Source organism: Pan paniscus, chromosome 3 (assembly GCF_029289425.2).
Source record: "Pan paniscus chromosome 3, NHGRI_mPanPan1-v2.0_pri, whole genome shotgun sequence".
NCBI classification, from domain to species: Eukaryota; Metazoa; Chordata; class Mammalia; order Primates; family Hominidae; genus Pan; species Pan paniscus.
Window position 1 is genome coordinate 41,031,565 of NC_073252.2, and position 12,806 is coordinate 41,044,370.

The following is a 12,806-nucleotide window of genomic DNA, read 5'->3' on the forward strand; positions in this document are numbered from 1 at the left end:
CTCCCAGGATCAAGCAATTCTCCTGCCTCAGCCTCTCGAGTAGCTGAGATTACTCGGCGCCACCACACCCAGCTAATTTTTGTATTTTTAGTAGAGACGGGGTTTCACCATGTTGCCCAGTCTGGTCTCAAGCTCCTCATCTCAGGTGATTCGCCTGCCTCGACCTCCCAAAGTGCTGGGATTACAGGCGTGAGCCACTGTGCCCTGCTACTCAGGTTACTTTTTATAGGCAGTTTGTCTGTTTGTTTCAGCATCATTTTTCCTTTTTCGTTGAATATGATGAAGAATCTTTAAAAAACGAAAACCACAACGCCACTGCTGTAACATCCTGCTTTGTTTTTGTTAAGACACGGAGTCTTAGATGTTGTCCTGGCTGGACACAAACTCCTTGACTCAAGTGATTTGCCCACCTCAGGCTCCAGAACAGCTGGGACTACAGGTGGGGACCACTGTGCCCGGCTTTGTAACACCCTATTATTATTATTTGAGTTTGGCTTCCTGTTATTGCCCATATTTGACAACTATAACAAGTATGTCATCTTAAAAAAGAAAGAGGCTCAAGTGTAGAAATACCCCAAAGACCCTGACCTTCTGCAGGAATTCTCTTTGGGGGCTAATTTTCAACACAACACAAAGCTGGCCAAAGATGACTGAACCTTCTTACTTCCAAGTGACGAAATCCCTATTTGAATTGTCATTAAAGGTTCTATGTAGGTCCTTCAGATCAGGGATCAGCAAATTATGATCCCCCTAAATCTCAGACTGTTTTGTAAATGAAGAGTATTGGACCACGGCTACACTCATTCACTTAGGCAGAGGCTACAGCTCCTTTTGTGCCACAACTGCAGAGCTGAGTAGTTGCAACAGAGGCCATATGGCTCCAAAAGCCTCAAATATTTAATATGTGGCCAGTGCCCGGGAGTTCGAGGTGAGCATGGACAACATAGTGAGACCTCAGCTCTACAAAAAATTTTTTAAAAATAGCCAGGTGTGGTGGAGTGTAAAGTGTGAGTCTCAGCTATTCAGGAGGCTGAGGCAGGAGAACTGCTTGAGCCCAGGAGGTCAAGGCTGCAGTGAGCCGTGATCACACCACTTGCACTCCAGCCTGGGTAACCGAGTGAGATCCCAAAAAAAAGATTTTTTTTTTAAACTGGCCTTTTACAGAAAAAATTTGCCAACCCCTGCTCTAGAGGACAATCTGTTTCAAGGGTGCAACATACGATGTGGACAGCACTGGCTAAACACTTCGTGGAGCCCAGTGCAAAATGAAAATGCAAGGCTCTCTGTCAAAAAAAACAATGAACATTTTCAAGATGTTAACAGCAGAGTGTAAACCAATTGAGGGACTCTGCGGCTGGCTGAGATGGCAGAATAATTCTTGTTACAGGTGACAAACTCCCAGGGCTGGCTAGAAACTGTTCCACCAAGATGCAAGAGTAAGAGCATTTACAACCTGCAAATGCTTTAGAACCAAACAACCTTTTGCTCAATTGAAATCTTACACGGATGCCCAACATGTGAAGCGGCAGTCATGCGGATGTCTGCCCCAGCCATTTTATTTCTACAAGGTCACTAGCAGGTGATGGCTCTTACAGTGTTTTAAAAGGGAGGGCGATGAAAAACAAAACACACCAGAATCCTCGAAAACAGCATTTTCAGGTAACCTGGCAAACAGATGCATGCTCTGATACGACAGAATCAGGCCAACTTGGCCCCATTGTCAACTGTGCTCTCGGCTGCTGCTTGTCCTCTATCATAATTATTCCAACTGCTATAATTTATTCATCCCCAGACAAGCTTCCATGTTATAAGGTACCCAGATTGAAATGGCTGGAAGCTCAAGTCACTCCTGCCCTTTCCCATCTGCTCAAAATACTGACTGCAGAAGGAATATTTTCTATGCATATATATATATATGCATATATATATGCATATATATGCATATATATGCATATATATATATATATTTTTTTTTTTCAAAACCAAACCAAAGTTATCTCAAAACTCAAGTTCTCTGACAAACATGTTAAGCTTTCAAGTTCACAATTCTGCAGCTGGAAGAAGGGGGCAGAGAATCCTATCAGAAACTCAGTATTTAGTTCTACTTTACAGCTATAAGGAAATGGCTTCTCTAGCTCTCAAAATGCTCAGTGAATTTCCTGCAAAGTTACTAAGAAAGTTACCCTCTTTGAACTGAAATACATATGGAACAAATTTTATATTTATGAGAGAGTATCAGTTGTTGGAACTACAGAGGATGCTGCATGTGAAGTAACTTCAAATGTAATTACGGGGCCGGGCGCAGTGGCTCACGCCTGTAATCCCAGCACTAAGGCCGGTGGATCACTTGAGGTCGGGAGCTCAAAACCAGCCTGGCAAACATAGTGAAACCCCGTCTCTACTAAAAATACAAAAAATTAGTGGGGCATGGTGGTGCATGCCTGTAATCCCATCTATTTGGGAGGCTGAGGCAGGAGAATTGCTTGAACCCGGGAGGCGAAGGTTACAGGGAGCCGAGATCGTGACACTGCACTCCAGCCTGGGTGACAGAGCAAAACTCTGTCTTCAAAAAAAAAAAAAAAAGTAATTATGAATGGATTCTTATAAACTGGGAACAAAGGTAGAATAATTCCATATAAATTAAGGCTTAAACCCATCTTCTCTTCTTAGTCTGATTCTTTATTTTCATGCCAGAATAAAGAAAAATGCTCAAAGGTCTCATAACCAGTTGAGAATGACAGAAAGGGTACTGAAGGGTGAAAACATCTTGGAAAAATGGCCAAATACACAAGATTGCACTGGATGGATACGTCTGCTCATCTACACTGGAGAACCAAAGAAAAGAAAGTCAAAGTCTTTTTTTTTTTCTGAGACAGTGTGTTTCTCTGTCACCCAGGCTGGAGGGCAGTGGCACGATCTCAGCTCACTGCAACCTCCATCTCCCAGGTTCAAGAGATTCTCGTGCCTCAGCCTCCCTAGTAGCTGGAATTACAGGCATGTGCCACCATGCCCAGGTAATTTTTGTATTTTCAGTAGAGACAAGGTTTTGCCACGTTGCCCAGGCTAGTCTTAAACTCCTAGCCTCAAGTGATCCTTTGGGGACACTCGGCCTCCCAAAGTGCTGGGATTACAGCATGAGCCACCGTGTCTGGCTTAAATCAAGGTCTTGATACAACATAAATGTAAAGGGAGTTGTTCCATGGCTTAATAACTTTGTCCTCGAACAGTTATTACTTCTATTAGCATGTATTTTCTACAGACATAAACAACGCATCAAAGAAATCAGGTATGGTCCTAGATCACACCCCTTCCTGCATCTTCTACAGTCAACTTGGCGAGTTCAACCTCCACATTTCCCCCACCCACCTGCTTCTCTTCATGCCCTCTGCCATGTCACTGATCTCTCCTGGACTAGGGCTAGCCAACTGGTCCCTCGTTTTCCACTCCTGTTCCCAATATCTATTCCCTGAGATCTTTCTGTATGAAATAAACTAGATCATGGCATTCCCCTGGTTAACCCTCTTCACGGGCACTTCATGGCAAACCTTTAACCACTGCCCACAAGCCCTAAAGAATCCTGTCCCCACCCACCTCTTCCAGCACAAACCACTGGCCTCCTCTTCATCCTCAGGCACGTTGAGTGCTCTACTTCCTCAGTGCTTTCCCTTTTTTTTTTTTTTTTTTTTTTTTTTTGCGATGGAGTTTTGCTCGTTGTCCAGGCTGGAGTGCAATGGCATGATCTCGGCTCACTGCAACCTCCGCCTCCTGGGTTCAAGTGATTCTCCTGACTCAGCCTCACGAGTAGCTGGGATTACAGGCACGCACCACCATGTCTGGCTAATTTTTTTTTTTTTTTTTTTGTATTTTTAGTAGAGACGGGGTTTCACCATGTTGGTCAGGCTGGTTTTGAACTCCTAACCTCAGGTGATCCACCTGCCTCGACCTCCCAAAGTGCTGGGATTACAGATATGAGCCACCACACCCAGCTGTTCCTCAGTGCTTTCTATTCACTCCCTACATGGCTGGCTTCTTCTCAGCCTTCAAGCCCAGCTCAAATGTTGCCTCCTAGGACAAGCTACCTCCTGATGGCCCCTTTCCCCTCTGAGCTACTCTGTTGCATCACACTGTTGATGGTCTTCAAGACACTCGGCATAACCTGTATCATCTTGCTTCCTGAATTGTTTTTCCGGCTTATCTCCTGCCTCTTCAAACAGGGACCTCATCTGTCTCAGTCCTTCATGCTGCCTTACAAGGTGCCTGACACGCGGATGCTCCTTATCTGCCGAACAGCATATTAACCATTAGACTATAAATATTAAGCACATGGATGGTCAAAATTAAACCCTAAAAGTAGACAATGAAGTATTTTCATCTACATTCATTCATCTGCCCATTCATCAACTGGGTTATTTATGGAGGGCATCCTATACTAGGTACTATGTTAGGGCCCGAGGAATCCAAAAGTCTAAGAACTCCTCAAATATGTCATATTCTGTGTTCAACACAGGCTCTTTAAAAAGACAAGTTACACTACTACTTAGTATGTTTTTCTGTGATCCTAGAGATTTGTGAAAACCTAGATAAGAGGTTATATGCCATCAGTTTACTCCCGAAAACCCATGAAACGTATATGGAGAGTAAATAGGGACACAGTTAAGTCATCTCTTAACACTCGGGAGCCTGGACAGATGTAAAGCTTTGCTCAGCCAGTGGTACAGAATGAAATTCATTTCCTAGGCCTGGCGCGGTGGCTCACACCTGTAATCCCAGCACTTTGGGAGGCCGAGACGGACAGATAAGCTAATGCCAGGAGTTTAAGACCAGCCTGGCCAACATGGCAAAACCCTGTCTCTACTAAAAATACAAAAAAATTAGCCACGTGTGGTGGCGGGCGCCTCTAATCCCAGCTACTCGGGAGGCTGAGGCAGGAGAATCGCTTGAACCTGGGAGACACAGGTTGCAGTAAGCCAAGATTACGCCACTGCACTCCAGCCTGGGCGATAAGAGCAAAAGTCCATCTCCAAAAAAAAAAAAAAAAAAAAAAAAAAGAAAAAGAAATTCATTTCCTAGGGGGGCTGTCCAAGAGGAAAGCTGTATAGGTGAGACAAGGAGGCTGCATGACTGATAGTTTTGTAACAAACTGGAATTACCCCATTGAAATCAACAATGCCAATGTTCAAACTCTTTAGAACTCAGCTCTGCCCCTCCTTGCAGCTGCAGGCTCCTTTGAGATCAAAGTAAGCAAGTTCAAGATGACCGACTTTACTGCCCAATGGCCCACTGGTGTGATTAATACTTCCACCCTTGGAGTGCAGATGACCTGAGGCCCCTCGTTGTTTGCGCCTACTGCCACACGCTCAGCTGACCTCCAAGGCGGCCATCAGCAGCAGTATCTTCTTGTCTCACCTCAGTGTCATCCACACTGCTTCCCGCGATGCTCCAGTGCAGAGGACCTGCAACGGGCCCCACGCCAGCAAAGTGTGAGCTCCAAGAAAGGAAGAAGACACCTGTTGTATTTATTATGCCACTTAATCACCAGCACCAATGCCCAGCACATGGCAAGTGTCCAATAAATACTTATTAAATAAATTATCCCCATTGCAGAAAAGCTAGAACTAAACAACGTGGCGGCTGTTAGAAAAGTGTATTTCTCACATCTGCAAAGTGAGAATGATAAAATGAGGCCGGGCATGGTGGCTCATGCCTGTAATCCCAGCACTTTGGGAGAACCGAGGCAGGTGGATCACCCAAGGTCAGCAGTTCGAGACCAGCCTGGCCAACATGGTGAAATCCCGTCTCTACTCAAAAAAACAGAAATTAGCCGGGTGTGGTGTTGTGCACTTATAGTCCCAGCTACTCAGGAGGCTGAGGCAGGAGAATCACTTGAACCTGGGAGGCAGAGGTTGCAGTGAGCCAAGATTGTGCCACTGCACTACAGGCTGGGTGACAGAGAGGGACTCTGTCTCAAAAAAACAAAAAAAAGGAAGCAAAACGGAAAGTAGGGTTCTTACTGAGCTACAAACCATGACACCTTCTTTGATAATACTGGCTGATGCTTTATGGAAAGTCTTTCCCCTCTTAAGCATTTCATTCACACTCCCTTTTACTTATAACTTTTACAAAATTACAGACCACATTTACAAACACATTCTGCTTCTAACTTCTTAGGAAAGGCCTCAGGACATTTAATAATTCCTTTCTGAACGCAACTAACTAAAAGGCAGCAGCAAGGATCTGAACTTTAGAGAGAATCTTACAAACTACTCTTGTGTAAGAGCTCGGCTGGAGGAAGGGCCAACTGCTCAATGGCCTAAGAAAACCTAAAAGAGAACAGCACGAGGAAAGCAGGCAGAACCCCCATTCATGATACAAGTCAAAGCCAGGCTGCAGCTGCAGTTATAAAAAGAAAGAAAAAGACTAATGGGATTGCCTCCTCCTCCCGCCTTCTCCCACCCAAGGCAGTAATGAAGATTCACAGCTACACATTAATTAGGAATCCATAGACGTGCCTGGTTACAATATTGGTATAGGGAAACAGATAATAGAAAAGGCACAGATTCCCCCACAAGCTAATAGAGTGTTGTAAGCAATATTTAAATCTTCACGCCTTTCTTTTCAAAAACACTACTTCTTTCTCAATGCCAAGAGCTGGCTGCGTTTCTACATTTGGGGAATTTGAGATATTTTCTCGCATGTAAGTCACACCAATATCCTAAATCGTGTAACTAAAATCATTTGGAAATGCACAGTTTTTCTACACGAAAGGATATTGCTTTTAATCCAAATATTGGATTACCAAAATCCTGAAATATATTTCAGTCCTAATGTAGACAGGAAGACAGAAATGTGGCCTCACCAGGGGGCATGTGAGGCGAAGGCAGTCACTGCCTCAATCATAGAACGCTGTCCACGGCAGAAATGCCCCGTGCAGACCCCATCAATGAATAGCCCACCCCAAACAGTCCTGCTGCACTGGCGAATTGGGGGTCCAAGGACGCCTCCCCCCCCATTTCACACAAGCCTCACTCCTTCTTCCCACCGGCGGGGCAGAAAGCCCCCTCTTCAGCCCTTCCAGCCGCCCAGGACCAGGCAACTCGCTAAGCGCTGACTCGGGGAAGGGAGGGCGCAGCCTTTGTCCCGCAGGTCTCCCGCGCCCGCCTCGCTGTCCCCGCGAGCGAGCTTGGGCTCGACCCCCGTTCCCCCTGAACGCACCTGCAAACAAAGGAGCGCCGTTCCTTCGCCAACTTCCTCACCTTTGCCTCCCGGTCCTCCGAAGTCGGGCGGGGATGCCGCCCCAGGTGCTACGAGAAGCCCCAGGGTGCCGGCACCAGCCAGCGGTGCCGTCTCTCAGGCAGCCGCGCGCACTGCCCCGGGCTCAAGTTGAAGAGAGCGGCGCCCGCGCCTCCCTGCGCCCTCCCTGCCCCGCCCGCCGTGGCCGCCCATTGGCTGCTGGGGAGGCGCGTGGCCCCGCCCCACCCGGCCGCACTCCCGTCAATTGCTCCCGCTAGGTGCTCCCGCCAGGTGCTCCAGCTGGTAGGGGCCTGGCTCAGGGCCGGCAAAGAGGATCCCCCACCCCCACATACTCCCTTCCTGTAACGAACGTTTCCTTTTTGGACTCTCAAGACTTAGAAACTTCATTCAAACCCACTGAACCTCTTTAGAAAAAGTTGATGCTCTAGGCCTGCTGGGTTTCTGGTTTCTTTTCTTTTCTTCTTGAGACAGAGTCTCGCTCTGTCGCCCAGGCTGGAGTGCAGTGACACGATCTCGGCTCACTGCAACCTCCGCTTCCCAGGTTCAAGCGATTCTCCTGCCTCAGCCTCCCTAGCAGCTGGGATTACAGGCGCCCGCCACCATGCCTGGCTAATTTTTCCTATTTTTATTTAGTAGAGATGGGGTTTCACCATGTTGGCCAGGCTGGTCTCAAACTCCTGGCCTCAAGTGAGCCGCCCGCCTCGGCCTCCCAAAGTGCTGGGATTACAGGGGTGAGCCACCGCACCAGGCTGGGTTTCTACGATCCTGATTGTGGGACGAGTGGGGGAAATGGGGGGCGGGGAGGGGTGGTTGGGGAAGGGAGGTATTGCAGCCCACAGCCGGAAAGCCTTTGGGCAGAAAGACAGAAACCAAACTGTAGTTTTATAAATCTGAATAATCAGATTTCAAGAGGCAGAAAATTCTGAATCGAGCTGGAAAGTGTTTACAGATTATCTGCCAATTTACACAAAGCACTTAGCAGTACACCCCTACACCCTTTTGTAATCCCTACCTCTTTTAAGACACCTTTTGTTTACAGCTGACTTGAAGCCAAGATCCCACAGGCACCCCAACATTGTCATCTCTAGCTGAGCACCCCTCCCCCCATATACATGGAAGCAGAAAATGTCCAATCGGCTAAGTGACAGCACTTTCAGCACTTTAAGTAAGAGTCCTGGCTAGCCACTAGTCATATAAATATATGAGTTGGAAAGGAAAATCCAAGGTCTCTCACTGACTGTATTCTGTGAGCACTGAAAGTACTTCCTCTTTCTAATTGTTTCTGGGCAAGCGTAAGTTATTTGATTAGCCAATTAACAAAGTGAAATAGGGAGGCTGAGGCAGGAGAATTGCTTGAACCTGGGAGGCGGAGGTTGCAGTGAGCCAAGATCGCGCCACTGCACTCCAGCCTGAGTGACAGAGTGAGAGTCCGTCTCAAAAAAAAAAAAAAAAAAAAAAAAGAGCAAAATAGGCAAAGCATATTAGCCATGTTTTTGGCTATATTCAAAGTCTCATACACTCCTTTTACAAAGAAAGGAACAGAAAATAGGAAATACACATGGAAAATCAAGGGAGTATTTAACTAGTAGGTCTTGTTTGGGTTTGGTAAAACACACCACAGGTGTACAGACAACTTTAATGTTCATGTTTAAATGAGGATCAGGTGTTTTCTCATTTGTTCAACATTTACTAAGCTCCTCCTAAGTACCAGGTTCTGTGCAGAAAATTTTATATTATGCTTTTCTACTTAACAGTTGTCTTTCTAGGGAGGGCAAGATTTAACTCATGCTGTTTCTGAATCTACAATCAGTAACACTTCAATTATTTGGAAGAGTTATTGACAGTAAACTGCTTTGGCAACCACAACTGTTTGGAACACAACACAAACTGCAAGTGAGGCTAGAAGAGGGTTTAAGACTTGGGGTTCAGCAGCCAGAACAGACAGCAGCAAGCTCAGAGATATGAAACAAGCTAACAGGATTGTACCTGTCACCCCTTCAAAGGCTGCCTCTCCTTCCTTACACATCATTCCAGTGAGTTTGCTTGTCTGATTCTCTGTCTATAGCAGGGCAGAAGCAACAAATAGATGGGTCTGCCAGATGTCCACAGGGTGCGTCAAGTGTGACAGCTGAGGGTCTGCTGGCAGGAAGTCATGTGTGACAAGTCCTGCCAACTCTGCCTCCTCCTGCTCTCTCCAACTTGTCCCCTTCTCTCAACTCCATGCTGCCACCCTAGTTCCAAGCCATCATCTCATCAGGAGGGCTGCTGTCATTTTTTTTTTTTTTGAGACAGTGTCTCACTAGTGCAGTGGCCGCTATCTTGGCTCACTGCAACCTCCTCCTCTTGGGTTCAAGTGATTCTCATGCTTCAGAGATGGGGTTTTGCCATGTTGGCCAGGCTGGTCTTGAATTCCTGGCCTCAAGTAATCTGCCCACCTCAGCCTCCCAAAGTGCTGGGATTAGAGGCATGAGCCACCGCACCCGGCCTGCAGTAGTGTTTTAACAGTCTCCTTGCCTCCACTCATCTCTAACAAGCTGTTCTCACAGGAGCTACACCTGTCCCTTCAAAACAAAAACAAAAATCACAAATGCGAGTCCCTACAAAAACAAAAATCACAAATATGAGTATCCATGCTCGAACCTTAAAACCACACAGTGGCTTCCCATTGCAATGCAGATAAAGTCTATAATCGCTTTCAGGGTCTCACAGGCCGCCTGGGATCAGGTCCCTGCTTCTATCTCCAATGCTGCAACCACATTCCCTCCTCTTTGTCTCTGCTCCAGTCCCCTTTTCTTCTTCCAGTTCCTGGAACACGCCCAGCTACTTCCCACCTCAGAGCCTTTGCACTGACTGTGACCCTCCTAGAATGCTCTTCCCTGCACTGCTCACCTGATGAATCCCTCTCATCTTCTAGGAATCTCAGCCCAAAAGTTGATTCCTTTGGAAGATGTTCCTGACAGGCAGTGTCCTCCCTGACAGCATCCCAGGCTTTTCCTTCGTACTCCTGCTGCAGCTTGGTGTTAAATATTTGGAAAATCATCCATTTATTATTCATCTCCTTCACTTTACAGTGAGCTTTATAAACTTACAGAGTCTGGTTTTGTTTCTGTACAGTGAAGAATTTAACCTTGGCTGAAGAGAGCCTCTGCCTTCAGCTTCTGGGAGGTAAACTCTAACACCTTGGAATGTTGTGCCTGACCGGGGTGTTTCTGTTTGCCTAGTGGCCTTGGGATACACTAGAGGGTCTAATAGGGTGATCTGGGGTGGGCGCTTGGCCCATGCAGTATCAGCTCCACCTCTGGAGGGACTCGAGACTGAGATTAGCCCTGGACCAGTTGTCTATGCCTTTGGGGTGGAGCCTCAATAAAAATCCTGGACACCAAGGCTTGGATGAACTTCCCTGGTTGACAATACTCTGTGCTATTGTCACACGGCAACACCAGGGAAGTTATGCTGCCCAGGACACCATGGGGAGAGGACAACTGAAGGCTCAGAACTTCCCTGGACTCTGTCTTATGTGTGTCTTCCTTGGGCTGATTTTAATCAGAATCCTTTCCCTGTGACAAACCACAACCATGAGCATAATCACAGCACTCAGTGAGCTCTATGAGTCCTTCTAGCAAATTATCAAACCTGAGGGTGGTCTCATTGACTATTCTCTAACTTGGCAGTTTCCCGTTGTATTTTCGGCAGTAAGCACATTTCCTGACATACAGTAAGTGCTTAATACATCCACTATTGATTAAATTTAATGAGTTACTATTTTTTAACAGATTTTTTTAAATGACCAGGTAATCAGCATATAATGCTTTTATGATTTAAATAACAAATTTCCATTTTGCAAATGCCTACTTATGAGTTAAGGTCCAGATCAAACAAATGCCATCTCTCCCATGAGGCCTTTCCCTACTTCCCGAGGGCTCGTCACCCTTGCCTTTGTGTTCTCTGGCCCATCACTTTGCTTTTGAAGCATTAAGTAGTAATAAAACATATTTCTGACCAGCTGGGCAATATAGCGAGACCCCCATCTCTACAAAAAATTTTAAACATTAGGCCAGGTGTGGTGGCTCACGCCTGTAATCACAGCATTTTGGGAGGCCGAGGTGGGCGGATCACTTGAGGCCAGGAGTTCGAGACCAGCCTGGCAAACATGGTGGAACCCTGTCTCTACTAAAAATACAAAATTAGCCGGGCGTGGTGGCACGTGCCTGTAATCCCAGTTGCTCAGGAGGCTGAGGCAGGAGAATCACTTGAACTTGGGAGGCAGAGGTTGCAGTGAGCCGAGATCACACTGCTGCACTCCAGCCCGGGTAACAGAATGAGACTCTGTCTCAAAAAAAAAAATTTTTTTTTTTTTAAACATTAGCCAGGTGTGGTGGCTTGCACCTGTTGTCCTACCTGCCTGGGAGGCTGAGGCAGAAGGATTGCTTGAGCCCAGGAGTTTGAGGCTGCAGAGAGCTATGATCTTGCCACTGCACTCCAGCCTGGATTATAGAGCCAGATGCTATCTCTAAAATAAATGAATAAATGAATGAATGAATGAATAAAAATAAAACATCTGCTTCTGTGAAGGATATCTATGTTAGATAAACTCTGAGTCCCTACTACTGGGCATGGGGCTTGTACAGAAAAGGTACACAAACAGTGTTTATGGAATGAAGGCAGTTTTTAAAAACAGGTCTGGTTCATAGAAAGACAGGTTCAATTATGTGTGAAATTCTGGTACATATTACAGCTAATTCTCTGATAAATATGGTAGCTGTTACTGTAGTAACTGAGTATTATGAAGGTGTTCTATTGTTTTCTTTTTTCTTTCTAAAAATAAAAATGTTACTCAGAATTATGATACACTTTAAAAAGCCAGACATGCTTTAAATAAAAATATGGCAACTGATCACCCAACTTTTAAAAGGCATCTGACTTCCTAATTAGAATGAAATATCCCAGTTTATTTACAAAATACTGTGAAAGAAAAAAAATTCAACAAACCTAACCACTCATCTTTCTTTCATAGAAACCTAATTGAAAATTCAACCAGCATACCAATAACCTATGATGTCCCCAAGTAGCATAGAAAAATCAATTTTACTTCCTTCAGACCTGCATTTAAACTGGATAATAACTGATATAACGTGCAAAAGCCATAATCCAATTACAATTTGTTTGATTAGATGAGTATAAACATTAAACAAGAAAGTCACAGGACTGTTAGGACAATGTTCACGCTATTAACTCATTATAGAACAAAGCATTATAATTTGCTCCTAGAGAACATGCTACTAAAATACATAGATATGAATTTGAACTATCCTTAAATACCATCCACAAAGATCCTTATATTGCCTCAGCCAAAGATAAAAGCAGCTCTGAACGTGGAAGCCACTTCAAAATCTCCTGAATTGAGGATAAGGGAATCCATGAAGGATTCCTTAAATATTTGAGACTATTTTAACATCCATTTGTATGACACTTGCATCATCAGAGGATTTCAAAGCAGCACCCAGGTTAGTGGTCTCAAACTATAACGTGCATCATAACAGTTAAAATGATGGTGC

At 45.4% G+C, this 12,806-nt stretch overlaps 1 protein-coding gene across 18 annotated transcripts in view; it reads right to left on the bottom strand.

The window, feature by feature from the left end:
- APBB2 (amyloid beta precursor protein binding family B member 2) overlaps positions 1-12,806 on the bottom strand; it is a 403,357-nt gene that overhangs the window by 37,444 nt on the left and 353,107 nt on the right. Inside the window, exon 1 of one of the 18 annotated variants that reach the window (XM_034958498.3) lies at positions 7,213-7,388. The exons of 16 other annotated variants lie outside the window; for them this stretch is intronic. The gene's annotated coding sequence lies outside the window, so the exon portion shown is untranslated. Of the gene's footprint in view, positions 1-7,212; positions 7,389-12,806 lie in introns of those variants that run through there. One more of the 18 variants, XM_034958499.3, reaches the window with a different exon arrangement.